Here is a 27,042-nt window from a genome sequence, read left to right as displayed (position 1 = left end):
GGAGACATGCAATAAATAACATGCATAATTTAGATATAAAGCGGTAAGTAGAGGAACAAAAAGTACTGTAGGAGAAGAGGAATGGATATGGGGAACTATCGTGTTTAATACTATAGTACTTACAGTACTGCATTTGATACTACAGGTGTAGTATTGAATAGGTTGGTCAGGCATGCCTTGTGGGGGAGTAAAGATCTAAAGGAGTCGGTCAAGCCAGTATCTGGGGGGTATGCTTCAGACAGGTGGGGCGGCGAGAGCAAAGGCCCTGTGATGGGAGCATGCCTGGATGATCTGAGGAAAAGCAAGGCAGACAGTGTGGCTGGAGCAGAGTGAGCAAGACAGAAAGTGGTAAAAATGAAGTCAGATTATAATGGGGGCCAGGTCTTTAGGTCTTGCTCTGAGTGAAATTCACATTGCAATATGTGAAGCAAAGGAATGACATGACCTGGTTTGGGTGTTCAGGGAATCACTCTGGGTGCTATGTGAGGAATAGAGTACAGAGTAGAGAAGCAGGTGACCTCATGGCAGGTGAGAGGCAGTGTGGCTTGGAACAGGTAGCAGCAGCAGGCATGGTGAGAAGTGATTACATTCTAAATACATTTCCAGAGTAGAGTTAATAGGTGTTCTTCATAGATTGGACTCGGGGTGTTCAAAAAACATAGACAGCTGTTGCAGCAATTTCTTGCTTGACATGTCTCCAAAGGCAAGGGAAATAAAAGCAAAAATGAACTATTGGGACCTCATCAAGACAAAAAACTTCTGCACTACAAAGGAAACAATCAACAAAACTAAAAGGCAACTGACAGAATGGGAAATATATTTGCAAAGGACATATCAGATAAAGGGTATATCAGATAAAGGGTTGGCATCCAAAATCTATAAAGAACTTACCAAACTCAACACCCAAAAACAAATAATCCAGTGAAGAAATGGGCAGAAGACATGAATAGACACTTTCCCAAAGAAGACATCAGATGGCTAACAGGCACATGAAAAGATGCTCAACATCACTCATCATCAGGGAAATACAAATCAAAACCACACTGAGATACCCCTCGCACCAGTCAGGGTGGCTAAAATTAACAACTCAGGAAACAACAGATGCTGGAGAGGATGTGGAGAAATGGGAACCCTCTTGCACTGTTGGTGGGAATGCAAACTGGTGCAGCCGCTCTGGAAAACAGTGTGGCGGTTCTTCAAAAACTTAGAAATAGAACTACCCTATGACCCCGTGATAGCACTACTAGGAATTTATCCAAAGGATACAGGAGTGCTGATTCATAGGGGCACATGCACCCCAATGTTTATAGCAGTGCTTTCAACAATAGCCAAACTATGGAAAGAGCCTAAATATCCATCAACTGATGAATGGATAAAGATGTGGTTTATGTATACAATGGAATACTACTTGGCAATGAGAAAGAAGGAAATCATGCCATTTGCAGCAATGTGGATGGAACCAGAGGCTATTATGCTAAGTGTAGTAAGTCAGTCAGACAAAGACAGATATTATATATTTTCACTCATATGTGGAACTTGAGAAACTTAACAGAAGACCATGGGGAAAGGGAGGAGAAAAAAAGTTACAAACAGAGAAGGAGGGAGGCAAACAACGAAAGGCTCTTAAATACAGAGAACAAGCTAGGGTTGATGGGGGTGGCGGGGGAGAGAGGAAATAGGTGATGGGCATTGAGGAGAGCGCTTGTTGGGATGAGCACTGGGTATTGTATGTAAGCAATGAATCACGGGAATCTGCCCCCAAAACCAAGAGCACACTGTATATCCTGTATGTTAGCCAACTTGATAATAAATTATATTTAAAAAAAAAAAACCACAGGCATCTGGATAACCACCTTGATATCAATCCATAAACATAGGTGACCACATTCCATACCACATGCACCCCTCCCACCTCTACAACCCTGCTTACAGCTTATTGGACAATGGGAGGCACTTACCTAGGAGCAGCTGATCAATAGGCTGGACATGAGCCTATAGAGTATCCTGGCATGGAAGTTTCACTCAAGAAGGTGGCAATTAACTGTGCCAATGATTTTCTCTTTCAGGAATCAGAACTGGAGAAATAAGAAAAGATGAGCAGTGAAAGCAGAAGCTGAAAGACACAAAGAGAAGGCAGTATTCAGACTTCATGAGTAAGCAGAAGCAATGAATAAACAAGAGCTCTGAGCAAACAAAAGCCTTAGGAGGTAGCAAAAAAGATATACAAAGTGACAAAGGAAGTGATAGACCATAACTAAGAGAGTATCAAATTATCAGGAGAAAGTCAATGGCCTGGGTCACGGGCCAACCCTGAAGCCAGAGGTACAGTCACAGTGTTACCGGAGGTGGGGGAATAGTACTAGACAGGCAAAGACTACAGGTGTGCCCCAGCCATGTAAAATCAGGCTGGAATCAGCTCTGTAAGAGCCAGAACTACATTTGAGCCAAAATTCTGAGGGTACAAGGAAGCCAGAGAGAGGAGCGGAAAGCTGTCTACCAAGAGAAGCAGAAAGTGTAGCAGGTGCTCAGAGAGAAGCAGGGATGGCAGATGGCACGGCCACAAGACACAGCACTGCATCTCACCTACCTGTTTCAGTCCCATCCTGGGGTGTCCTGGCTGTGCTGACCGCTGCACGTTAGAGCCCCCAGAGCATGTCCTTTGTAAAAGTTTGAAATACCTCCTTCCTGCTTGCATTAGTGGGAGTCGTTTTTGGTTAATGCTCCAGGGATAAAAATGGTACGTTTGGCTGGAAATTTCTTTGTGCCTACTTATCCGTCTGGGTTGAGCATGGCAGACAAGGTATAAAAGGTGAAGATGCAAATATATGGGATAAAGAACTAGCTGGAGGGGTGCTTGGGTGGCTCAGTCAGTTAAGCGTCTGACTCTTGATGTCAGCTCAGGTCTCACAGTTTGTGATGATCTCACAGTTTGTGAGTTCGAGTCCCACATCAGGCTCTGTGCTGACAGTGTGGAGCCTGCTTGAGATTCTGTCTCTCTCCCTCTTTCTCTGCCCCTTCCCTTCTCTCTCTCTCTCTCTCTCCCTCTCTCTCTATCTCTATCTCTCAAAAAAAATAAACAAATGAAAAGTTGAAAAAAAAAAAACTAGCTGCAACCATGTGAAGCATTTTACATACCTTGTCTCATTTAATCTGTAGGGTCAGGGAGGTAGCATTATGGCTCACAGGGAGGCTCAAAGAGGGTAAGTACAGTCCGTCTTCATTATTCACTTAATCTGTATTTGCAAATTTGCCTAGTCACTAAAATTTATTTGTAAGCCTAAATCAATACCCCCAGTGCTTTCTCAGTATTTACAGACATGTGCACCGTGGTGAGAAAATTGAGTTGTTCAGAGTGCATGTTCCCAGCTAACCTAAAAAAAGCAACACTCTGAAACCTTTCTGTTTCAGCTCTCACACTGTAAACAAGTTTCCGTTCTGCAGTGTATTTAGTGCTACATTTTTCACATTTTGTGCTGTTTGTTGATGACTTCACTGTTTAAAATGGCCTCAGTTGTAATGTTGAAGTGCTGTCTGGCGTTCCTAAGCCCACGAAGGCCGTGACGTGCCTTACGCTGAAAATATGTGTCAGATAAGCTTTGTTTAGGCAAGAGTTATAGTGCTGTTGGCTGTGAGGTGAGTCAATAATATACATTAAATGTTCTGTCTTTAAACAGAAACTTACGTAGCACGAAAGCTATACATTGATTGGCTGATGAAAATGTCATGACTGGAGGCCCGCAGGAATCTACCCCTGTATTTCCCCTAGGAGTAATAATAGTTCAGTATTTGCTAATTCAGTGTTTGTAGAGACTTCACAGAGCGTAACTACCATGAAAAACAAGAATCCACTGTCACACGTGCAGGATCGGACAGTCTGTAGAACAGTGGATGCCTAGCTCCAAAGCCTCCTCTCTCTGATTCTGGACACCTTGTGCTCATTCCATTCCACCATGCCATGCTTAAGAAGAGAAAGAAAGACTTCTATGCACAGCTTCCAGTGCTCCTTCCACTGCGCAATGCCACCTTCTCTAGAACTTGTTGCCTAGTTGGGAAATGAGCAGGTAGGAAACGACTGTGGAAAACGTAGTGGAATCTATGTTAGGGCTGGGAGAGTAATGTGTAGCAGTTAGTCACCACTTATCTCTTAAGTATATGTGGCAGGCTTTGCTCATCTACCACAGCCCTTTTCCTGCTTCAGCCCTGATGGGGTTTCACAGTCCTTCTCAAGATAGGATTCCAGGCAACCACTACCAGTTGATCAGAATTAGCATCCAATGTGAAACTTTTATGTTCCCTGCATGACAACCTGCACCCTTGAAGATTAAGCACGCACTTGGAGGGTCTGAGTTGCCAGACGTAAGGAACTTTAGAGGTAAAACAAATGTGTCAGTCTATTTCAAAGCCTAGACCTTCTGGTTTCTCTGAGAGTCCAGTTAATTGCCTTTGCAAAGGCTTTCTGGGTTCCTTTACATAAGACTTTGATCCTGAAAGATTCATCTGGATGGGAACATCTTCCTTGGTCATCTCTGAATCACCTGTGACTGGAGCACTGTCTAGCATAGAGTTGGTGCTCAGTGATATTTGTTGGATGAAGGCTTGGGGACCTAGACTGACATCTATCTTCCCCAGGGAGAAAGAGTTCTGATGTAGGCCAGTGACAGTATGGAATCCTTAAGGGCACAAAGCAGGGCAGGCACAGCAGGGGGTGGGATTTTCAGGGCAAGCCATCAAGAAATTGTAAACGAAACTGACTTGGAGCTACATTCTGTTGAATCTCTCTGCCTCTTTTTTTTTTTTTCACTTCTCTTCATGTTTCTCCTATGGCTTACCTCTTTACTTCTGGTAAGATGGATCTCAGAATCCCCAGCAGGACTAGGCTATAGGCATACAGGGAAAAGAAAGCATGAGCTGGTAGCTAGTTTTGGCCCTGAACTAAAGGACCCCAGCTTTCATTTTCTAGAGCTGCTGGGCACCAGTTCTGCCCTTTCTCACAAAGGACTCAGGACGTTTACCACTGCATCAGCATAGCCCAGTCCCTCTCTTCCTCTGCCCTATTTCCTTTCCCCTTCTTTCCTCCATTAGTCATGACAAATGGGGTTTGATAAGAAATAAGGAAGAGGTGATGGGAAGTCAGGCCATGAAGAGATGGATATATTTGGCTGGGAGAGCCTAAAAAGAGAATGGCACATAGAGCACCAATATAGCATGGTGGTTAGGATTGAAAGAATGTTGTTAGGTTTCTGGACCATGTTTTTTAGTCACAACAAGTAATGTTCAGTCAAAACCTCTGCCCTGGTATTGGGAGAGCTAGAGAAAACTGGAGCCTTCCAATCTGCAGCTAATTCTGGGGAAGTAGTGTGGTACTTACAGCCATGGGAGACAACACATGGGCTTTGGAGTAAGATTGAGCTGGGTTACCACTTGTCTAGCTCTGTCCTGTGGGGCAGGTTCCTTAATCACTCTGGATTTTAGTTCTTTCATCTGTAAGTTGAAGATAATAATAGTACGTACTTTATGGGATCATAATGACTAAAAGAAATGAGGTTTACAAAGTTTCGTAAAGTGTTCTTAGGAAACTCAAATGGTATCGTTATCATTACTAACATGATCATCTTGTGTTATTTACTTACACATAGTGAGGTATTTCCTTTTTTTCTCAGCTCTGAGGATGGAAGCAAAATAGACTTGAGTTTTGAGTTTCTGAGAATTCATAAGAGGAAGACAGACACTCAGACAGTCTGTCTGAGAAGCAATTCTGATAGTTTAAGTGTCAGGAAGCCCACAGAATTCCCCAGCAGTGACTATAATGGGGACTCTAGCGACCATTAGTTCTCAGGATCATAGTGTGACTGACTAGGAAAAACACAAAAGTCTTACTTTGGGCAAGTTTGCCCACACTGCTTGCTACCCTTTCTCTACAGGCTTGGATAGTAAGGGGTGGCCATCACCAGTTTAACCAAGAAATGAAACAGTTAGCCAAAGAGCTGGCTATTAAGCTACTGTAAGCCCTGACACATTTGGCTTTACCTCCCCAGTCTCTGTGACATTTACTTTGCCACAGCTGGGCTCACTGATGCATACTCCCCCTGGCCCCCAGGTTTTGCCCATCACCCATTGTGTTAGTTTTAATGCTGCTGTTACAAATGATCAAAACCTTGGTTGCTTCAACAACACAAATATATCATCTTATAGTTCTGGAGGGGTGCCTGCATGGCTCAGCTGGTTAAGCATCTGACTCTTGGTTTTGACTCAGGTCATGATCTCATGGTTTTGTGAGTTCAAGCTCCACATTGGGCTCTCTTTTGGCAGCTTAGGATTCTCTCTCCTTCTCTGCCCTCCCCCCACTTCACTGTCTGTCTCTCTCTCTCTCAAAATAAATAAATAAATAAACACTATTTTTAAAAAATGATCTTATAGTTCTAGAGATCAGAAGGGCAAAATCAGCCTCACTGGGCTAAAATCAAGGTACTGGGGGATGCCTGGGTGGCTCAGTCCGTTAAGCATCTGACTTTGGCTCAGGTCATGATCTCGTAGTTCACGAGTTTGAGCCCCACCCCACATCATGCTCTGGGCTGACAGCTCAGAGTCTGGAGCGTGCTTTGGATTCTGTGTCCCTCTCTCTCTCTGCCCCTCCCCCACTTGTACTCTGTCTCTCTCGCTCTCAAGCATAAATAAAACATTTAAAAAATTTTTTAATAAAAAAATAAAATAAAATAAAATAAAATAAAATAAAATAAAATAAAATAAAATAAAATAAAATAAAATAAAGGTTTTGGTAGGTAAAATCAAGTGTTGCTTTCTAGAAGCCCTAGAGGGGACAATCTGTTTCCTTACTTTTCCAGTGTCTGGAGGCCATCTACATTTCTTGGCTCATGGTCCCCTTCCATTTTCAAAGCCAGCAATGGCAGGCATCGAGTCACCTCCACCGGCTTATCACATTTCCTTGTGACTTTTCTGCTTCCTTCTTCCATATTTAAGGACTCTTATGATTACAAAGGGCACACCTGAATAATCCAAGATAATCTCCTTATTTTAAAGTCAGCTGAAGGGCACCTGGGTGGCTCAGTCAGTTGGGCGTCGGATTTCGGTTCAGGTCATGATCTCACTGTTCCTGAGCTCGAGCCCCATTGTCGGGCTCTGTGCTAACAGCTCAGAGCCTGGAGCGTGTTTTAGATTCTGTGTCTCCCTCTCTCTCTCTGCACCTTCCCCTCTCGCACTTTGTCTGTCTGTCTGTCTCTCTCAAAAATAAACATTAAAAAAAATTTTTTTAAGTCAGCTGATTAGTAACCTTAATTTCATTTGCAACTCTTGCCATCGTTCCACAATCTCCCTTGCCATGTAAGGTAACATATTCATAGGCTCTAGAGATAGGATGTGCATATCTTTGGGCGCCCTTGTTCCACCTTCAACAACTATTATCTGTTATGCCCTGCTCTCTGCTTCTAAACCAGAATTTAGAATTTAGTAAACTCCCTGGGATACCAGGCCTGAGCCATCCTCTTGGTGAATGGTGTCCTTGAATCCCATGCTGGAGGAGCTGGTCTCTGGCCTCACTGGCTCCCTTCCCTTCACTTGACCTTTATATTGAGGATCAAGTGACCTAGGGTGTTGTACACTTAGCCTGCGAGTACTCTGGTTTCCCTGCCCAAACTGGTGAGTAGGGGAAACTTTTCTTTATTTCTTCAACAATATTCAGATTTTTTATTGTGATAGCTGGCTAATAGGTCCAGTTTTTCTTTGATGAATATTTTCAAACATAAGAAGCTTATCTGTCCATTCTATGTCACAGCCTTATCTGATAGTACTTTCCTTAACTCAATTAATGCCTGAGGACAGTTTATAGAAACTACAATAATCATTAGCTACCAGTGCCTAAAACTACCCGCAGGCGCCTGTACTTTTTAAGATATGTACATAAAGGCATGCTCATACCTTCTCAGACACATGCACGAAGGCACACTCATCTACACACACAGTGGTCAGTGCAGTGGGAAAAAGATCTTAAACATCTGTTAAGACATGCTAGATGTCTACAGAGTGATGTATGGAAGTGTTGAATTACTATACTGTACACCTGAAACTAATATAACACTGTATGTTAACTAACTGGAATCAAAATAAAAACTTAAAAAAAAAAAAAAAAAAGATGTGTTAGATGTCATCTTACCCTAAGGGGAAGAAAATGTTTATTGAGAACCTGCTTTGGTGTTGGAAACTATATATTCTTAAACTTACTTTAATTCTCCTTACAATGCAGGAAAACAACTTTTATAATCACCCTTTCACAAATGGGAAAATTGTGGGGTGCCTGGGAGGCTCAGTCGGTTAAGCATGTGACTCTTGATATCAGTTCAGGTCGTGATCTCTCAGTCATGGGATCAAGCCCCATGTCATGCTGTGCACTGATGGCAGCAAGCCTGCTTGGGATTCTCTTTCTCCTTCTTTCTCTGACCCTCTCTGCTCATGTATGCCTGCACTCTCTCTCAAAAGAAATTAATAAACATTAAAAAAAAAAAAATTGGGAAAATTGTGACCCACAAATCACACAGCTAGTAAGATCTCAACCTTTCACTCCTGGACTGTATGTTTCTAAAACCTTTTTCTTTCCCCTTTACCTGACCAGCCCTTAAAGCGAGGGATAGGAATGTCGAAACTGAGATTACTGGAGTGAGCCCTAGAGTTTTATTGAGGTACCCAGGGACTCCTCACATGGGGGTGAAGGTGCTAGGTAAGAGGCAAGCCCAGTGGGCTGGGAAGTGGGCTCATTCCCACCTTCAATGAGGCCAGCTCTGCTATTATTCGTTCCACATATTGGGATGCAATGTAATATCTCAACAGAAAAAAAGATGGGGTGCAGTTCTGCTACAATAGTCTCTTGAAGGCCATTAGACTAGAATATGGCCACCATATCTCTGGGACTGTGGAAATCTGTCCTAATTGTCCCCAATTAATTAACCAGTTCTTCCAATGCCTTGGTTATTCTCTGAATGTGATCAGGGGCTTTGCTGTCTAGAATGAATGAGATCACCTCAAGTTAGTGACTGATGCAAGAATTATTAAGGTAGAGAAGAAGCAAGATTCTCCAGGCACTTTGCTGCACCACACACAGAATATAAGCTGAGGGCAGAAGGGAAGTCAGATTCATGTTAGAGAGAGTGCTGATCAGGCCCTAGACAGTGGAAGATTCTACAGAAAAGGAAACCCTGACGGTGATGGTGAATGGGGTATGAGGAGGTACACAGATATTTTGAAAATTGTCCCTTTTAGGGACTATATGCAGTTCGGATATTGATATGGTCCCTTCTGAGAGTCTGCCTTGCCATACCACTGATTGGCTTGTAGTGAGTCAATATAAGACTCTCAAAGCAAGTACAGTCCCATTAGAGTATCACTTATTTAAATCTGTAAAGGAGATAACTTTGAAAATTTTAAGTCAGCACCCCCTAGGCTACCATGTCTGGGTGAGTCACTATCTTAAAGAAGACAATCATATGTGGAATATAAGAAACAAAACAAATGAGCAAAGGGGAAAAAAGAGAGAGAGAAAGAGAGACAAACCAGACTCTTAACTATAGAGAACAAACTTATGGTCACCAGAGGGGAGGTAGGAGAGGGGATGGGTGAAATAGGTGATGTGAGGAGTATGCTTGTGGTGACCAGCACCAGGTGATGTAGTCACTGAAAGTGACTGAATCACTATATTGTACACCTGAAGTAATATTACACTGTGTGTTAACTAACTGGAATTTAAATAAAAACTTAAAAAAAAAAGACAAAAGATAAAATGAAAGCTACATTTTCTCTTCATTCAGGGTATACTCTTACCCCTGCTTCCCTGAGTTACTTCTTGGTAATCCCTCAATGAAGAATATTAAAAATAGTCAACATTAATTGATGAAGCTCTTGAATCTTTACAAGCACTTGAATCTTTAACAGAGCCTCAAACTGTCCTCCCAAATCCACCTTGCCCCTCTCCCATAGTAATAGGGTTCCCAAGTTTTAGCTGTGCCCAAGCCTACCTGGAATGTCCCAGCCTCCCTTACAGCTAGGTGTGACCATGTGACTAAGCTCTTGTCAATGAAATACAAGCAGACGTGTTATATGGCAGCTTCTAGAAAGTTTCCTCAAAAGATAAATGGTACATGCCTTTTGTCTCTCCTTCATCCTTTCCCCCATCCTGCTTCCTGGAACGGCGATGGCTTCCTAGAGAGGCAATGGTTGCCTCTCTAGTTACCATCTTGGACCATGAGGGCAGGGCCCACACTGGAGAATGAAGAGCAATGAGATGAACCTGGGTCCCTGAAGAGATTGTAAAGAAACTCTGTATTTTCTAACTCAGGACTTTGATCCAAAGGAGAAATGAAATATTCTTTAAATCACTTATATTGTATTTCTGTTTCTCACAGCCAATATTAATACAAAATGATACACTCTGTACTAGGTGCTATATTATTCCAGTTTTGCAAATGAGAAAACTGTGGCTTAACCAAATTAAATCATTTGCCAAGGTCACCCAACTAGTACATGAAGGAATTAGAGTCTGAATCACAGTTTTTGCCAAAGCCCAAATGAGAAGCTCTCCTTCTCAGTGTTTGCTCTCAGACCATGAGGTTGGCAAGAGCCTTTAAAGAAAAGCCCCTGACAGTGTCTGGTCATGAGACTACAGTCTTCAACTTGCCCCTCCATCATCTCTTTCAAAAATAAAATTCACAAGCCACAAGGGTCATGGTGAGACTCAATTGAGTATCATCTTGTGAGTTCTGGGATGTCACAGCATCCACCAGGGGTCTGATTTGCATGAAGACTTTTATGCCTTCTGGGAGAAATGGTGTAGAGGACCATGGGAATTAATGACTGGGACCCGAGAGATATAGTTGACACCCTTGAACAGAGAGGGCATGATGAATTAGGCCATAAACCTAGGAGGAGGGCAGATGCCTGATGGTGGAAAATCAGAGGACTATCTTTTTTTTTTTTTTTTTTTGTATTTATTTAAGATTTTTTAAAAAGTAATCTCTACACCCAACGTGGGCCTAGAACTTACAACCTCAAGATCAAGAGTCCCATGCTCCACTGAGTGAGCCAGCCAAGAGCCCAAGAGGACTATCTTTAGGTGAGAGTGGGGTGGAGCTGGGCAGTTGAAGGGCATATCCATCTTGCTATGGGCCCAAATAAGATAGGTGAGGGAGGCTGAGTTAGGTGGTGTCACCAAGTGAGTCCCAGACCAAATCAAACCTTAGTTCATGAAAATAGCTTCATGGTTATATGAGCCCAAATGTACTTGTTTAGATGCCAGATGATCTAAGATTTGTTGGAAATGCTTTCACTTTTTAGAGGAGCAATTTCATTCCATTTTAGGGTTAGAGAGGGCCATGGTATGATTAAATAGAGCTAACACTGATATGGTGATCAAGGTTGGGCGACAGAGGAGGCAAATTGGCAACATCAGCAGAAATAACGGAAAGGGAGAAATGGACCCTCTTCCCCTTGACTACACACATCTCCATCAAGGGGAGAATCACAACCAGTGGTGGATAAGGGGCAGATGGTTGGTTTATCTGAAGACCTAATTAGAGGCACAACTTAGGGCTCATCTGACAACAGGCTCCTTAGGAATTTGAGGGAATATTATAAGGTATGTTTCATAAACCAGATATAAATGGACAAATTACTGTATGATTCCACTTCTGTGAGGTACACAGAATAGTCAAATTCATGGAAACAGAAAGTAGAACAGTGGTGACCAGGGCCTAGAGTGGGGGCGGGGGGTGGGGAATGGGGAGTTGTTGAGTGGATCCTGAGCTTTAGTTCTGGAGATCGACACTGGTGATGTTGCACTCCAAACGTGAATGTACTTAATACCGCTGAACTGCCCACTTAAAAATAGTTGAAATAGTAAATTTTATGTATATTGAACACACATACAAAAAGGTATGTTTTAATGTGCAGGGCATACATTTTCTCCCCAACCTCTACATCCCACTGAAGAAAGGGAGCCCCAGGTAACCAACACTGTGGCAAGAAATCCTGTACTTTTCGCTCATTCCTGCCTTGACCCTGTCTTCTGCTCAGTTTCTGCATTTACTTGCTTCTGACATTGGGCTTCTCCCATTTTTGACCTTGTTCCTTGGACTTAATGCAGATTTGGTTGCTAAGACTCAACTGCTGACATATATTCTTGGAATACATTTGTTCTTTTTCTCTGTCTCAATTATATCCCAGAGGTCCTGGGGAACTCTGGACCCCTGCTCCCTGAAGCTGTCCCTACCTCTGGGGCCTCACTTTTGCCTGTGGCCCCGCCAGGCTTAATTTGGCCTCTCTCAAGGGCAAATCAGATACCTAATCACCCAGGCCCACACTGCTGTCTCTCTTCCCTAACCCCCTAGACTCTAGGACCTACAGTACTTATCATCTACAGAGTTTCTTGTGACAGGCCTCAAGAGAGTGATAAGAGCTGAGGCCAGAGATGACCAGGCCACTCTGACCAGCTCCAGAGACCAGATAAACTAGCAGAGAGGCCCATGAGTGCACAGTGGCTTATGTGGCCAGCCTAAGAGTCAGGTGGTTCTAGTAGCAGGACCCACAGACCATTTTATGTTTTGCTTTCTTTCCTGCTGTTACACTGATGAAGGCTGGGGCTTCCCTGACCAGTGCAAGCTAGATAAGATTGCCTCAACTACCTGGTTCCATAACATGGAGTAACACAAGCCCCTGCCCCTCCACCTACTTTTTTGGAATTTTTAGAGGTTCCTACTTTCCTAATCCTCTCTGCCTCCAGCCTTCTGCATTTGGTTTGCTAGATCTGCATTTGGTTTGCTTGCCCCCATTCAACCCAAGTTTTACCAAGATTCAAGCAGTTATCCAAATATTTCATCTCAAGCAGTTAATTCTCCCCTATTAGGAGCACTAGTACTAACCTTTAACGTAATACAATTTTCTGTACTCTTACATTCTTTTAGTTTTAAATGTTATCAACAAAGCCAAACGTGATGAAAACAAGACTATCAATGTGATCCATGCCACTCAGAATAAATTAAAAAGCTGAAACCCTCCCAAATCAGACCTTATATGATAGCCCTTTCTATATTCATGCCCAAATGGATACCCTTTACCTCCAATCTCCTTAGATTATGCAGCAATTCCTAAATCTGGTTGGATATTTGTCACCTGGGGACCTCTGATCAAGCCCCAGATATTCCAATTAAGTAGATGAAAGTGGGGCCTGGGGTTCTACATCTTAATTGAGGGGAAAATTCCTCAGTTATTATTTAGGATCACTGATAGCACTGGCCTCATCTCAAGGGCTCAATAGCCACATGCAGCTTGTGCCTACCATATGGGTCAGTGCAGATATAGAACATTTCCATCACTGCCTAAGGTTCTAGTCAATAGTGCTGATCTATACCATTTATTGTCCATAGCACTTACTGTGATGTTTAGCAAAGGTAGCTTTACCCTAATCCTTCCTCCAACTTCCAGACTCTTACCACGCCATCAGGACCATCACTCCCTTAACAGAGAACCCTCTGGACCCTCAGAACCTTCTCTGACTGTTCCCTCTAACTCTTGGCTTTATTTTGTTTCCTCCATTCAGGGCCAAGATATGGTGGTGGGGTCCTCTTTGCTCCCAGCACATGCTTCTACATTCTTGTGAAAGACCCACACACCAGCAGCCAATGCCATTTGGTTATTATTAGTCTTCTCCTTCTCACTGCTTTGCTATCAGCCTCCTGGTCATCTCATTCACTGAAGACTTTTACACTGGGCTCACAGTGTTCCTGTTTACCTCAGACCTTGCTGTCACCTTGGATAATGCCAACATCCAGCTAACAGTTGGCCTCTCAGTTCCTTGACCTTCTCATCTAAAAAAAAAAAAAAAAAAAAAAAAAGAAAAAGGTAAGAATAATGGGGCACCTGACTGGTTCAGTTGGAAGAGCATGCAACTCTTGATCTCGGAGTTACGAGTTTGAGCCTCACACTGGGTGTAGAGATTACTAAAAAAAAAAATAAGTAAACTAAAAAAACGGTAAGAATAAGAACTAACACTTGCTAACACCAAGCTAACACTTAGACCAGTCACTGGTCTAAGTAATCAGCATGTCGTGTATGAATTCATTTGATTCCATGACAGCCTTGTAAGATAGGTCACTCTTGTAATTCTCTCCATTTTACAAATGAGGAAGCAATTAAGTAATCTGCTCATGGTCGTGTCACCGTTAAGTAGTGAAGGCAGGACTCAACTCAGGCACTCAGGTCCCAGAGAGCATGCGCTTCTCTGTTACTCCATACTTCCTCCTTCCTATGATGATCTTTCTTCCATTTCAGCTTCCACTAGCCACTTCCACTGTCATACCGTAAACTCTGCCATCACCTCTACCTGTATCACCTTCAAATCACTATTTCAGGCATCCCAGCCTCTGACCAACTTCCTCTTCCTCCAGCAGGTCAATAAATCCAATCAAAGTAACAATAATAGCAGTTACATAGTCTAAGTGCTTTTCACATGTTAACTCATTCATTCCTCACAATTCTGTGATGAAGGGAGGTATTATTACCACTGTTATACAGATGAGGAAACGGAAGCACAGAGAGATTAAGTAACACATGTAATGTCACACAGCTCATAGATGTCAAAGCCAGAATTGGAATCCAGTCAGGCTCCAGAATTTCCATTCTTATCTGCAGTGTTAAGGATGATAAGCCTGGAGTTGTGGGGAAAAGCATTATCATCTGGGGATTTTTTTTTTTTCAAACTACCCATGTCTACCCTCCAGTTCCAAATGTTTGCTTGTTTATTTATTTTGAAAGATACTTTCAGATTATCTAGATATTGGAATCAAATCATTTCAACTACCTCCCAACCTGGCATTCTAGTGGAATTCAACCAACTGCTGTCCCACTAGCCTTTGTCAGGACAGCTTCGCACAAACAGGTCAGGGTTATGCCTGAGGGGCTGCAGCGAGCAGGGATGGGCAGATTTCTTGATGCCTGTATAATAGTTGATTTTTTTTTTTTTTCTCATGTCCATCTGATTCAATCCAATAGCCAGGAAGAGAACCAACTGTGTAACTGTGGAGTCTCGGGGCAACGATTTGCTCCTTGGCAATGTGATGGCTTCTAAGACGAGAAGAAAGCAGAATTAGAGTTGAGCAAAGAAAGTATTCTTGGCATAGGTCCAGGGGGAAAGCAGTCTGGCTGAAACGGTTCAGTTCCCGTGGCCAGGAAGCAGCTATCTACGTAAACAGGAAGTAGAGAAGGTTGGGGGATAGGGCAGTGGTTAGTTGGTGAGAACAGGAGCTGACGCCAGATGGGTGTCAAGTGGTTACATTCAAAAGAGATTCTGATATAGGTCCTGACTTTGCACATTAACCAGCCCTGCTCTCACCTGGGAGGCCTGGTTTCACCAGAGTGTCTGTCTGTGCTGTATGTGATGGGTCCTACTCTTAAATGGATACATCTTTGAACACCTGCCTTTTTTGCTAGTTGTCTGCTAGGTAGTTTTATTTTATATGGTTTAATAGTCTAAACACTCTGGAGGATAGGGCTATTATTTCCATGTTTGTAGGTGAGAGAACTGGCTCAAAGGGATTAAGTTACCTTGCCCAAATTTATTTACATTACACCATTATACAGGACACTTTTGAAAATTGTCTTCTCTCTGGGGTGTCTAGGTTGCTCAGTCAGTTGAGAGTCTGACTCTTGATTTCGGCTCAGGTCATGATCCCAGGATGGTGGGATTGAGCCCCACATCAGGCTCCATGTGCTGAGTGTGGAGCCTGCTTGGCTCCCTCTGCCCCTCCCCCCTGCTCACACATCTCTCTCTAAAATAAAAAAAAGAAATAAAAAGAAAAAAAGAAAATTGTCTTCTCTCTGAAAAGTGACTATTGAGCATAACCTATTAAACAGAGAGTGTGTGCATTTTCTAAAGATGCCATAACAAATTACCACAAACCTGTTGGCTGAAAACAATAGATTTATTTTCTCATCATTCTGGAGGCCAGAAGTCTGAAATCAGGTTGTCAGCAGGCCCATACTCCTTCTGAAAGCTCTAGACGAGAATCCTTCCTTGCCTCTTCCAACCTCTGGTGCCTCCAGACATGCCTTGCCTTATTGGATGCAAAACTCCAGTCTCCTCCTCCGACTTCACACGGTCTTTCCTCGTTGTCCTCATCTTCTCTTCTGTCTCTTATGAGGAACCTCATCATTGGATTTATGGTCCACCAGGATAATCCAAGGTGATCTTATCTCAATATCCATAACTTAATCACAGCTGCAAAGAGCTTTTTTTCCAAATAAGGTAACATTCAAAGGAGCTGGGTATTAGAACATGGACATATCTTTTTGGAGGCCACCATTCAACCAACTACATTGATATTATTCAAACATCAATGCAGATTGTGTATACATGCTTCCAAAGTGAGCATATCAATGCAGATTTTGTAGTATTTTAATAACAACCATGGAATTTAGAGGGACATTATCTTAATTAGACTTCCCATGGCCAGATCTCTATTCTTTAAAAGAATAAACTTCCACAGTGCTGGTCTCCCCACCCAACCCAGCCCATCTTCCCAAGACTTAGGCCTATCACAATTTCAGGAAAAGAGAGGAAGATATGGCAAAAGCATGCGTATTTTGAAAACGTCCTCCAAATGAAAATGATAGACCCTTCCCATAGTGCACACAACCACACATGGTTGAGAAGTACTTCTCTGAGGGAATATTATAACCCAGGCTGATGGGAAAGGGGGATCCTTAGGGTATGCTAATTATGCGTTGGGGAAGGAAAGAAAAACATCTAAAAACAGTAGTGATCATGGAGGCTGAGAGTTGGGTCAATCCAAAGAACCTCAAATCCGAAGAGCAGGGCTGGAAAAAAGGGCTTAATTACTGCAAGGGCGTGGTGCTGTTGTCCGTGCAGTCCGTCTGGAATACAAATGCAATCATGTCACTGTCTGCTTGAGATCTTTCAGAGGCTCCTTATGAATACTGAATGAATTCCACATTCCTTAATACTGCACACTAGGACTTGTCAAAAGTTGGCCTCTATCTACTTTTTTAGACTCCTCTCTCACTGCTCCCTCTGAAAGACTGTCTCCTCCTGCCACACCAAAATTCTTGCTATTTCCCAACAAGGCATGTCCTTTATTGCTTTTCTAGCCTTGAACATGCTGTTCCATCTGGTTGGAATCCTCTTCTCTCTTCTCTGCCTGCTAATTCCTACCAACACTTCAAGACCAGTTTCCCTGCCATTTCATCTGCAATTCTTCATCGACAAGCCCCTTTAGTCCTTTCCATGAGTTGGCACCTCCCTGTACTGTGATTTCAAGTCACTCTGTTCATGGGAACTGTTGACCTCTGTCCCATCCAACTTCTCTTCAATAGTTGGAGAGCTTTCAGAAAGAACTGTATCGCATTCATCCCTGAATCCTTGGTGCCTAGTAGGTGCTCAATAAATGTTTCCTGAAAAATGAAAGGACTAGATGATCGTGGATTCAAGTCTGAGAACCTTGGTTTGGTGACAGTGAGACCCAGGATTTTACTCTTTGTAAACTTGTCAGGCTGCAGCTAAAGGCAGAGAAGAACACAGAGCCAGTCTTAGAAATAAGTCCGGAATAGCACAATACAGAATTGTAGGAAATGGAGTTATCCAGTTTGGGGGCATAGTGGTATTGGTTTAAGACAGACTGGGAGGCCTCAGTCCATTTTCCCACGTTCAGCATGAAGAGTGTGGAAGTGGAATTATGTTGGGGTTCCCCATCAATATCAATGACAGTACATCTGAAGGGTTGAGGAGGACAGATGAGCTACCAACTAGAAATGTCAGTACTGATACCAGGGAGCTATGTAGTTATGGGATGAATTAAGGGAAAGAGGACAAAGGGAAATATGTGTGAGAGACCATTTAGGAATTTCCTGAACAAAAGAATGATATGATGTTGGGTCCTATTGGCCAGCACACATGTATTGATTAAGAGTTTATAGGGGCGCCTGGGTGGCGCAGTCGGTTAAGCGTCCGACTTCAGCCAGGTCACGATCTCGCGGTCCGGGAGTTCGAGCCCCGCGTCAGGCTCTGGGCTGATGGCTCAGAGCCTGGAGCCTGTTTCCGATTCTGTGTCTCCCTCTCTCTCTGCCCCTCCCCCGTTCATGCTCTGTCTCTCTCTGTCCCAAAAATAAATAAACGTTGAAAAAAAAAAAAAAAAGAGTTTATTATGTTCTTGGTACCTGCCACTCTTAGGCAATTCTGGGGAAAGTGTATCATATTGCCCACCTCTAACATTTGTTCAGGGCATCTGAACCATAGGCTGGCAACAGCTAATGATGTCATGGTGTGAGAGTTCTTAAAATGATGTTAGTAACCTCTGAATCAGTAGGCTCAAGCAACACAGTGTAGTGATTAGCAGTCCAAGGTCTGAAACCAGAGTGCATACCAATTGGACAAGTTATTTGACTTCCATGTGCCTCGATTTCCTCTTTAGTAAAATGGGTATGATAAAAAGGTTGCTTTGAAGTTACAATGGGTTATTTCATTAATAAGAGTATTCAACAAGCATTACCTATTATTACAACTATTAAGAGGCAAATACAAAAGGAATTTTATCAAAGCATCAAATTGTACACCTTAAAGTTATACAGTATTATGTGTGAGTTACATCTCAATAAAACTGGGGGAAGAAGAGGCAAATACACCAAAGTGCGACCTTATGAACAGAAATAATAATAGTTATCCTTTTCTTACATTTTGGAACCTGTACTAGTTAAGACTCTTTCAGTTGCAAATTACTGAAACCCAGCTCAAACTAGCTTAAGCAAAAAAGAAGGCTTTCCTGACTGGTCTATCTGGAAAGCCCAGAGCCCTTGTACACCAGCTTCAGTATAGTTGGTTTCAGGAGCACAAAGTCACATGATTAGCACTTGGCTAAGATCTTTTCATCTCCCAGCTCTTCTTTCTTATCTAATTTTATTCTCAGGCAGGTTCTTCTAGTAGAAGCAGAATGGCTGTTGGCAATGTCAGACTTGTGTTCTCACAAAGGAACAACCATGGTAGAAACATCCAGCAAGCATTCTAGCTCCAATTCCTCTTGGCCTAAATTGTATCCCATGCTTATTCCTCAACCAATCTCTGTCTCTCTGTTTGGTGAGACCTAGGCCATGGACCTACCCCTGAGTGAGCAGAAGGGCCTTTCCACAAAAGCAAAGTAGGGTGTGGTTACCAGATGAAAACCAGTAGAGGCATATTGGGACAGATTTGGATTTTTGTGGAACCTGAAGCTTTGTACTTTGGGCTCTCTTTAATAAAATTAGCATAAAATTACAAATTAAAAAATACATCTGAAATTGAATTTTATTTAGACTGAGAAAATAAACCACAACAAATTATTGGAATCTTGGAGAGTCGGGGAAGAGAGTTAAGCTGGTGGAGTAGCAGGGAGACCCTATGCTTTCCTTGTCCCTGGAGCACAGCTGGATAAATATCTAATCATTCTGGAATCTGGGAGATTTGGGTTCTTTTCTTTTGAGGTCCACTTAGGGTATTTATCAGAAATGCTTATCTATAAAAAAGCTTTCTGTCACGTAGTTTCCTCGCCCCATCTAGAACACTCTGTAACTCCTAGAATCTCCCAGCACTTATAGGGACCCATGCAAGTGAAGGGCTCTGAAGCTTAAACTTTGTGAGCTTCCCAATAAATTCACCTCTGGACACAGGGCAAGCAAAAACAACAGATGTCTATTTCTTAATAGCAAGTTCCTTGTTTTAAAGAATGGCGATCTGGACATATATCCTAAAAACTCTGCTCAGGCCACCACGTCTGAGGAACCTTGGGTCTTGGCAGAACAACTGATCATCATTTTGTACTTTGCGGCACTGGCCAAGCCCAGCTGGATTTTTGCTACATGGATTTTAACAGCTCTGCTCTCACGTAATTCCGTGCTTTGAAAGGCCATGTTTTATTTGGCACTGCTGCTTTCAACAAACTTACAGGGACCATTGGCCCCAGGAGTCCAAAGCTGAACCTGTCCTGCCACAGCTCCCAGCCATGTCCTGATTTCCTCCTCTTCTTCTCACCTACCTTTGCCTGCACCTCTTACCTCTTCTTCCTCCTCCTTTTCCTCCACTTTTTCTTCTTCCTTCCTCCTCTTTCTCCCTGATTATTTTGACAGATCTTTGAGTTCAGACAGTGCATCACACATGAGGCCTAAATTATGAGCAAGTTCCACTGACGTCAGGCCATTTGCACATCCAGTGAACTTGGCTCCATTTTTGGCATCTCTAAGCTGTGTCCATTGGGGATGCAGACAAGTGCCTTCAGGGCAACAGAGGCATTCCAGATGGTGGTGTTCAGATAGGCTCCCCGGCACACTGCCTCCCATCTGGGCCAGTGCTCTGAATGCCATAGGCCACTCTAGGCACATCCCCACAGCTGCTGTTGACTCTTGGAAGGAGCGCAGCAAACATACTGTGACTTATCAGGGGAAACCTGCAGATGATTAACTCTGGGCCCATTATATGCTGCATTTCCACCCAAGCGGACTCCAGGCTGGGGGTAAAAGCAGGGTAGGAGAGAGAGGGCAGACACAGTGGAATACCAGGAGTCTGGCAGCGACTGAAAATGTTTTCCCCTAGCAAAGGAGACACATCAGTGGGAGAAAAAAAAATTTAGAGGTAGACGAACATAGGTTCAGGTCTCTATTTCACTCATTACCTGTGTAAACTTGATAGATTGTGGTAGATATCTGCGGAGCATTCTTTCCCACACTCCTCTTTCTGAAAACAGTAGCCTCTTTCCTTTGGGGGACTACTTTGCTACTCCGTATGGCCTCAGGGCTCTGTCCTCCCACCCCCACTCCCACTTCCACTCCTTCTCCCTCCTACCCCTCGATGATGGTACGCAGGGGGACCAATTACAGTGTCACAGCCCTCTGGACATAGCAAACAAACACATGGTTTGTGCCAGCCCATTGGAGTCCTTCCTTGAAAGCTTCTAAAATTTCTAAATTAGATCAAAGCTCTACAAGAATGTTAATACACCTTACAACTCAAAAAGGAGGGAGAAAGGAAAATAGCTGTCAGTCTAACTGGGAGAAAGGAGACATCCAAATTTCAAAAGCTATGCCTCTACTTCTCTGAATTGCTGCCACAGCTACCTAGATTTATGGGGGTAATGTGGGATTACACATACGTGAATTTTCCTGGCAGCTGAAGGTTAGCCTTTCTAGCATAAAAGGACCTCTTACTATTTTTTTAAATGTTTTTAAATTACTTTTCTAAAATGTTTTATATACTTCCCTTGCTTTCAAAATGGGAAATACCACATTTAGCCTCTTCTGGAAGGCTCAGGGTCATCAAAACGAGCCTCAATTAATAGGCTATGTGATAATACGCACTTCTTAAATCCTTCCTGCTCACCCCCAGCTCTCCAGGGAGAGGCCCCAGCAAGAGCGAGCTTCATTCATAGACAACACTCCCGATTCCCTTCCTATCTTCATACCCCCTTCCTGATGTGTGCTCATGCATTCCTCTGGCTCCCGAACTTCTGTTTGCTTCCTGCTTTTAGTTCAGCAGTTTCCCCTTAGATCTCACCTGTGATACAGCTACTCTGTGGCTGACCTTTGGTGCTTTCCTCATGTGCCATTCTGCCTCTGCCCTTGGGCCCTGTTCTGCTTCCAGCTGGCATTTGCACTGAGCCAGGTGAGGGTCCCATGACAAGGGATCAGATGTTAATGTTCCTGTCTCCTTTCACATGGTTAAACGAACTGGGATCATTTACTGCAGGAACAAACAACCTTACAAACCACCATAACCCCCAGAGTAAAAGTTTAAAATAGCTGAGGGCGGAAGAAGAGTTACAGAGGATATTTGCACTTACAGCAGAGTAGTGTCCTATATCTTGATTGGGCAGGATAGATATCACTTCTCTGGGGAGCATCAGTCACCAATTTTACTGGTTGGGTTGCAGATGCTTCTTTGCATTGTCGAATTTCCAAGCCTGACAGCTAACCTTGACTGCCGGCCCCTGCTTTACCCAGGCCTAGCTTTCGCTTGTTCTCTCCTAGCTGACACATGAGCCCATTGCCACCTAGGTTACAATATTTTCTTTCTGCTCCAACAGGCCCATCTCTTCATCCCCCCAAAATGGTTTTAAGATGAGTTAGAAAAACATGAAAATGTATGTATATACATGTCAAAAGTGGATCTTGAACCGTTTTCAAGATGAAAGGGAGCTAATATGATAAAACTGTCATTCTGAAAAAATAGACACTTTTTATTAAAATTTTTTTAGGGGCGCCTGGGTGGCGCAGTCGGTTAAGCGTCCGACTTCAGCCAGGTCACGATCTCACGGTCCGTGAGTTCGAGCCCCGCGTCGGGCTCTGGGCTGATGGCTCAGAGCCTGGAGCCTGCTTCCGATTCTGTGTCTCCCTCTCTCTCTGCCCCTCGCCCGTTCATGCTCTGTCTCTCTCTGTCCCAAAAATAAATAAACGTTGAAAAAAAAAAAAATTTAAAATTTTTTTAAAGTTTATTTATTTTTGAGAGAGAGAGAGAGAGAGAGAGAGCATGAGCATGAGTGGGGGAGGACCCAAGAGAGAGGGAAAGGAAGAGAATCCCAAGCAGGCTCTGCAATGTCAGCATGGAGCCCAATGCAGGGCTCGAACCCATGAACCATGAGATCATGACCTGGGCCGAAATCAAGAGTCAGACACTCAACCGACTGCACCATCCAGGTGCCCCTGACACTCTTTTTAAAAGCTATAGGAAACATTTCCCAGGATGAATCATGCCAAATTAAATGCTTAAGTTAAGTATAAACTTCTCATTCTCATTTTAGAACTTCAGAGAACCCTGACCAATTCTGCATTCTCAGTTACCTGCTAGGTAGTAGCTTCTTGCCTCCTTGACAGGTAGCTGGGCCATCTGCCTGTCCAGCCACAGAAAGCGCACAGAGCCCAGCCTGGAGGCCTCCTTGCCATTGCACCCCTCTTGCTTACCCCATGCCCTGTTGTACCCACTCTTACTCTATCATCCCATGGCATACTTTAATGCAGTGGTCCTCAATCCTGGTCACACCCTGGCATCATCCAAAGAGCTTTTTAAAAATTCTAATGTCCAGGGGCGCCTGGGTGGCGCAGTCGGTTAAGCATCCAACTTCAGCCAGGTCACGATCTCGCGGTCCGTGAGTTCGAGCCCCGCGTCAGGCTCTGGGCTGATGGCTCAGAGCCTGGAGCCTGTTTCCGATTCTGTGTCTCCCTCTCTCTCTGCCCCTCCCCCGTTCATGCTCTGTCTCTCTCTGTCCCAAAAATAAATAAAAACGTTGAAAAGAAAAATTAAAAAAAAAAAATTCTAATGTCCAGGTCCAGTTAAGTCAAAATCTCTGTGGCTGGCGCCTAAGGGTAGAATTTCCCCCACATTTTACTGAGAAAAATTTCAAACATATGAGAAAGTTGAAAAAAATTTACAGGACCCCTATATACCCACCACTTAGATTTCACTGTTATATTATACATGTCTCTCCATCTGGTAACATTTTATTACTGCATGTCTATGTATCTATTAACATTCTGTTAATCATTCATTAATTCATCTTATTTTTTAAAAAACTTTAAAGTAAATTGATACCAGTGTGTTTAGGGAGGAGAGGATAGAAAGTTATAGCTCAATGGTAACTGAGTTTCTTTGAGGTGATGAAAAGTGTCAGAAGGAGTAATGATGGGGTGATGGGGCACAACATTGTGAATGTAACTAATGCCACTGAATTATACACTTAAAAATGGTTATAATGAGGGCACCTGTCTGGCTCAGTCAGAAGAGTGTGCAACCCTTGATATTGGGGTCATGAGTTTGAGCCCCATGTTGGGTATAGCGATTACTAAAAATAAATAAATAAAACTTTAAAAATGGTCATAATGGCATATTTTATTGTATGCACACATTTGTATATATTGTAAATATATATTTATTTAACCACAAAAAAAAATTTCTAATTGCAGATAATGATGTTTTGCTTCCTGAGCTTGGATAGTGTGTGCATGTTTACTTTTCTTTCTTCTTTATTCTGTGCGCCTATATCATAGATATTCCATTTTCTCTCCTGAGTAGAAAGACTTTTAAGAACAATGAGTAGTAGTCTTTACCTGCAGGAAAATATCTAGATGTTCTTTCTACCAGAAACACCCACTCTCTTTTCTTGACCTAAAGGTATGTGGAGTCTCTCCCTCACTACTGCAGCTACCACAAATCTCCCCTTCTTCTGAACTTGCTTAATATTTTTGCCGTTCTTCCTAACTCTAAATTGAGTACTATGTCATTTCCTGGTCCTTTCGTCTCAGGTAGAGAGGTAGCATGCTTGTGCTGGTCTCGATCCAACCCCACCCTTTTGTGCTCTGCTCTTGTATTGCCTCCCATGAGCTCTTGATAGTTAAGGCCATGGGACACACCATCGAGGCTTGGAAACAGAAGGGAGAAGCCAGAGTATTCCTCACTCTTTCCCTGCTTTCTGTGGAATCTGTCAGGGTCCCACCGGACAGCCTCTCCCTACCTGGCCCCAGCTCTCCCTTGGACAGTTTCACCAGTGTTTCTGGCTTCCTCTGCCTGACAGCCCAGGTTTCTGGGCTCTGGTAACACTGTCTTCTCCCAGCGTCACCTGTGCAGCAAGGGGAGAAGCCTCTTGGTTTTGCTAAATCTTTGGGTTGCTTTTCCATTCCCTATTTGGCTTCTTCATTCTTCCATTCATCTATGTAATGAATCCTTTGTGAAAAAAAAAATTCCCTTCCCCTGAAAGACCTACTTATTCTCCAGGATAGATTCGCAATTGCTACAACAGATAGTAAAAAAGAGCAAAAGCTTGGAAGCTGGAGGGATGTAAAACTAAATCCTGTTGCTTACTCTGTGAACTTGGACGAGTGACTTAACTTCATTCTGTAAGCTGGGGGGTCACAACACCTGCCTCATTGGGCTGTTATAAGTATTAAATAGCGTACAAGCCCAGCCATGCTATAGGGATGGTGCCTGTGCCATAGCTAGGACTCTGTCAATGGTAGCTACCATTATTGATTTATAAATTCCTTGACAGCATGACTATAATATTACTCTCTTTGTGTCCCAGTGCTTTATGTAAAGCTGTTTGTTGCAGTCTTGCCTCTAAAATTTTATTTCAGCAGCGGCTTATTGAGCACCTGCTCCGTGCTAGCAATTGTCTTAAGCAGTAATTCTAAGAAACATGACAAAAATAAAGCCCTTGCTTCCAATGTGCTTGCAATGTAATGGGAATAAGAGACGTGATAACAACTACGTCTATGGAAAGGCAAACACAGCAAACTGAGACACATGTAACATGGATGGATACATGGCTGAAAGAATAAGGACTGACTCTGCCTGCAAATGTCAAGCCCAACTTCAGAGGAGCATCAACTCTGCTTACTTTGAAGGAAGAGAAGACTTCCAAGCAATGAAAGCAAGCAAGGGGAGCACAGGCTGAGGGAATGGCATGAACTAATGGTAGGGCTCTGATCATGCATGTATGCTTAGAGCACAATTTGTCTAGCCCTCTCCTTTAACAGGAACCTGTGGAGGGACACCTAGAGGGAGACCTTGAAATCCTTTCTACTTCCTGAGCATGAACTTGATTGTGCAAGTAAAAAAATCAGGAAATTTTTGAGGAGAGGAGTGATTTGATCTTTCCGCACCAAGAAATAGAAAAGTGGAGTTTGGGGAGACCTGTTCGCAAGTTCCTGCGATGGTCCTACTGTGGTGTGATTCACAGCACTTGGGGATTGATTGATATGGGGGGTGAGGAAGAGGGTTAGTTAAAATTGGCCCTAAGGCAGCATTTCTCAATCTGTGCCACAGAATAATGTCTCATGAATACCAACAATAGTTACAGCTATTTTTTCAATGTCTTTAGAAAAACATATAGAGATATACATTTCACACACTGGCCTGTCATTATAACATAAGGCTCTACGTGATCTGACTCAAATGACATCTTGGAGCTCAACTCTTCCTTTTGCTTAGTAGACTCTAGTTTTCAGCCATTTTTCTCTTCCTCAGATAGGCCAACCTCGGTCCTGATCCGGGGCCTTCACACTTGTTATTCCATCTGCCTGGAAGAATTTTCCTCCAGACCTTTGCTTATCCTTCCATGATCTGGCACTTTCTTACCACTCTCTGTTTACTTACTCTCCTTTGAGCATTCTCTCCCCTTGTTCTTCTCTGAATATATCAGGCTTGCGTGCTCTAGCTCCAGGGCTTTTGCATTTGCCACTTCTTTTAGCCTAGAATTATCTTCCTCTAGGTTTCTGTAAGACTTACTTCCTCATCTTTATCAGGTCTTTCATTGGGTATGTGTCACCTTTTCAATGAGGGATGCCTGCAACCCTATTTAAACTGTAAAGTTTAAAATTAGATAGTTTTGGGGCACCTGGATGACTCATTGGTTAAGCATCTGACTCTTGATTTTGGCTCAGGTCATGATGTTGTGGTTCATGAGATGGAGCCCTACATTAGGCTCTGCACTGCTAGTGCAGAGCCTGTTTGGGATCCTCTCTCTCCTCTCTCTTTGCCTCTCCCCCTACTCGCACCTGCTCACACATACACTCTCTCCCTCTCTCAAAATAAATAAACATTTTTAGAAAATTTACAAAGGGGCGCCTGAGTGACTCATTTGGTTGGGCATCCAACTCTTGCTTTCCACTCAGTTGGTTTCCAACTCTTGGGGTTGGGATCAAGCATAGGGTGCCATGCCAAGTGTGGAAACTGCTTGGGATTCTCTCTCTCTCCCTCTGCTCCTCTCCCCTGTTTGTGCTCTCTCAATCTATCACTCTCTAAAAATAAAAATAAAATTTAAAAATTATTTAAAAAATTTTTAAAGGATTTAAAAAATAATAAAATAAAATTAGATAGTCTCCCCCTGCTTTTCCCCATGGCACTTAATACCATTTTGGTGCACTATATATTTTCCTTTTTATTTTTGTCTTCCCACTCTGGAATATGAACTCTGTTAGGACAGGGGTTCTTACCTAATTTTGTTTATTCTTCTGTGCCTAAAA

The 27,042-nt window shown here is 43.0% G+C and overlaps 2 long non-coding RNA genes across 2 annotated transcripts in view; one reads left to right on the top strand and one right to left on the bottom strand.

Annotated features, from left to right (window-relative positions):
- Positions 1–2,242, bottom strand: part of LOC147576638 (uncharacterized) — a 48,567-nt gene extending 46,325 nt beyond the window's left edge. The window contains exon 1 of the long non-coding RNA XR_015240987.1: positions 1,959–2,242. This is a non-coding gene — a long non-coding RNA (uncharacterized LOC147576638). The remainder of the gene's footprint in view (positions 1–1,958) is intronic.
- The window catches only part of LOC147576637 (uncharacterized), a 93,749-nt gene that overhangs the window by 46,479 nt on the left and 20,228 nt on the right, over positions 1–27,042 (top strand). The gene's annotated exons all lie outside the window — the stretch shown is intronic.

Source organism: Puma concolor, chromosome D1 (genome assembly GCF_028749965.1).
Source record: "Puma concolor isolate L17-30 chromosome D1, mPumCon1.1.hap2, whole genome shotgun sequence".
In the NCBI taxonomy this organism is placed as follows: Eukaryota; Metazoa; Chordata; class Mammalia; order Carnivora; family Felidae; genus Puma; species Puma concolor.
This window is presented reverse-complemented; position numbering and strand designations above follow the sequence as displayed.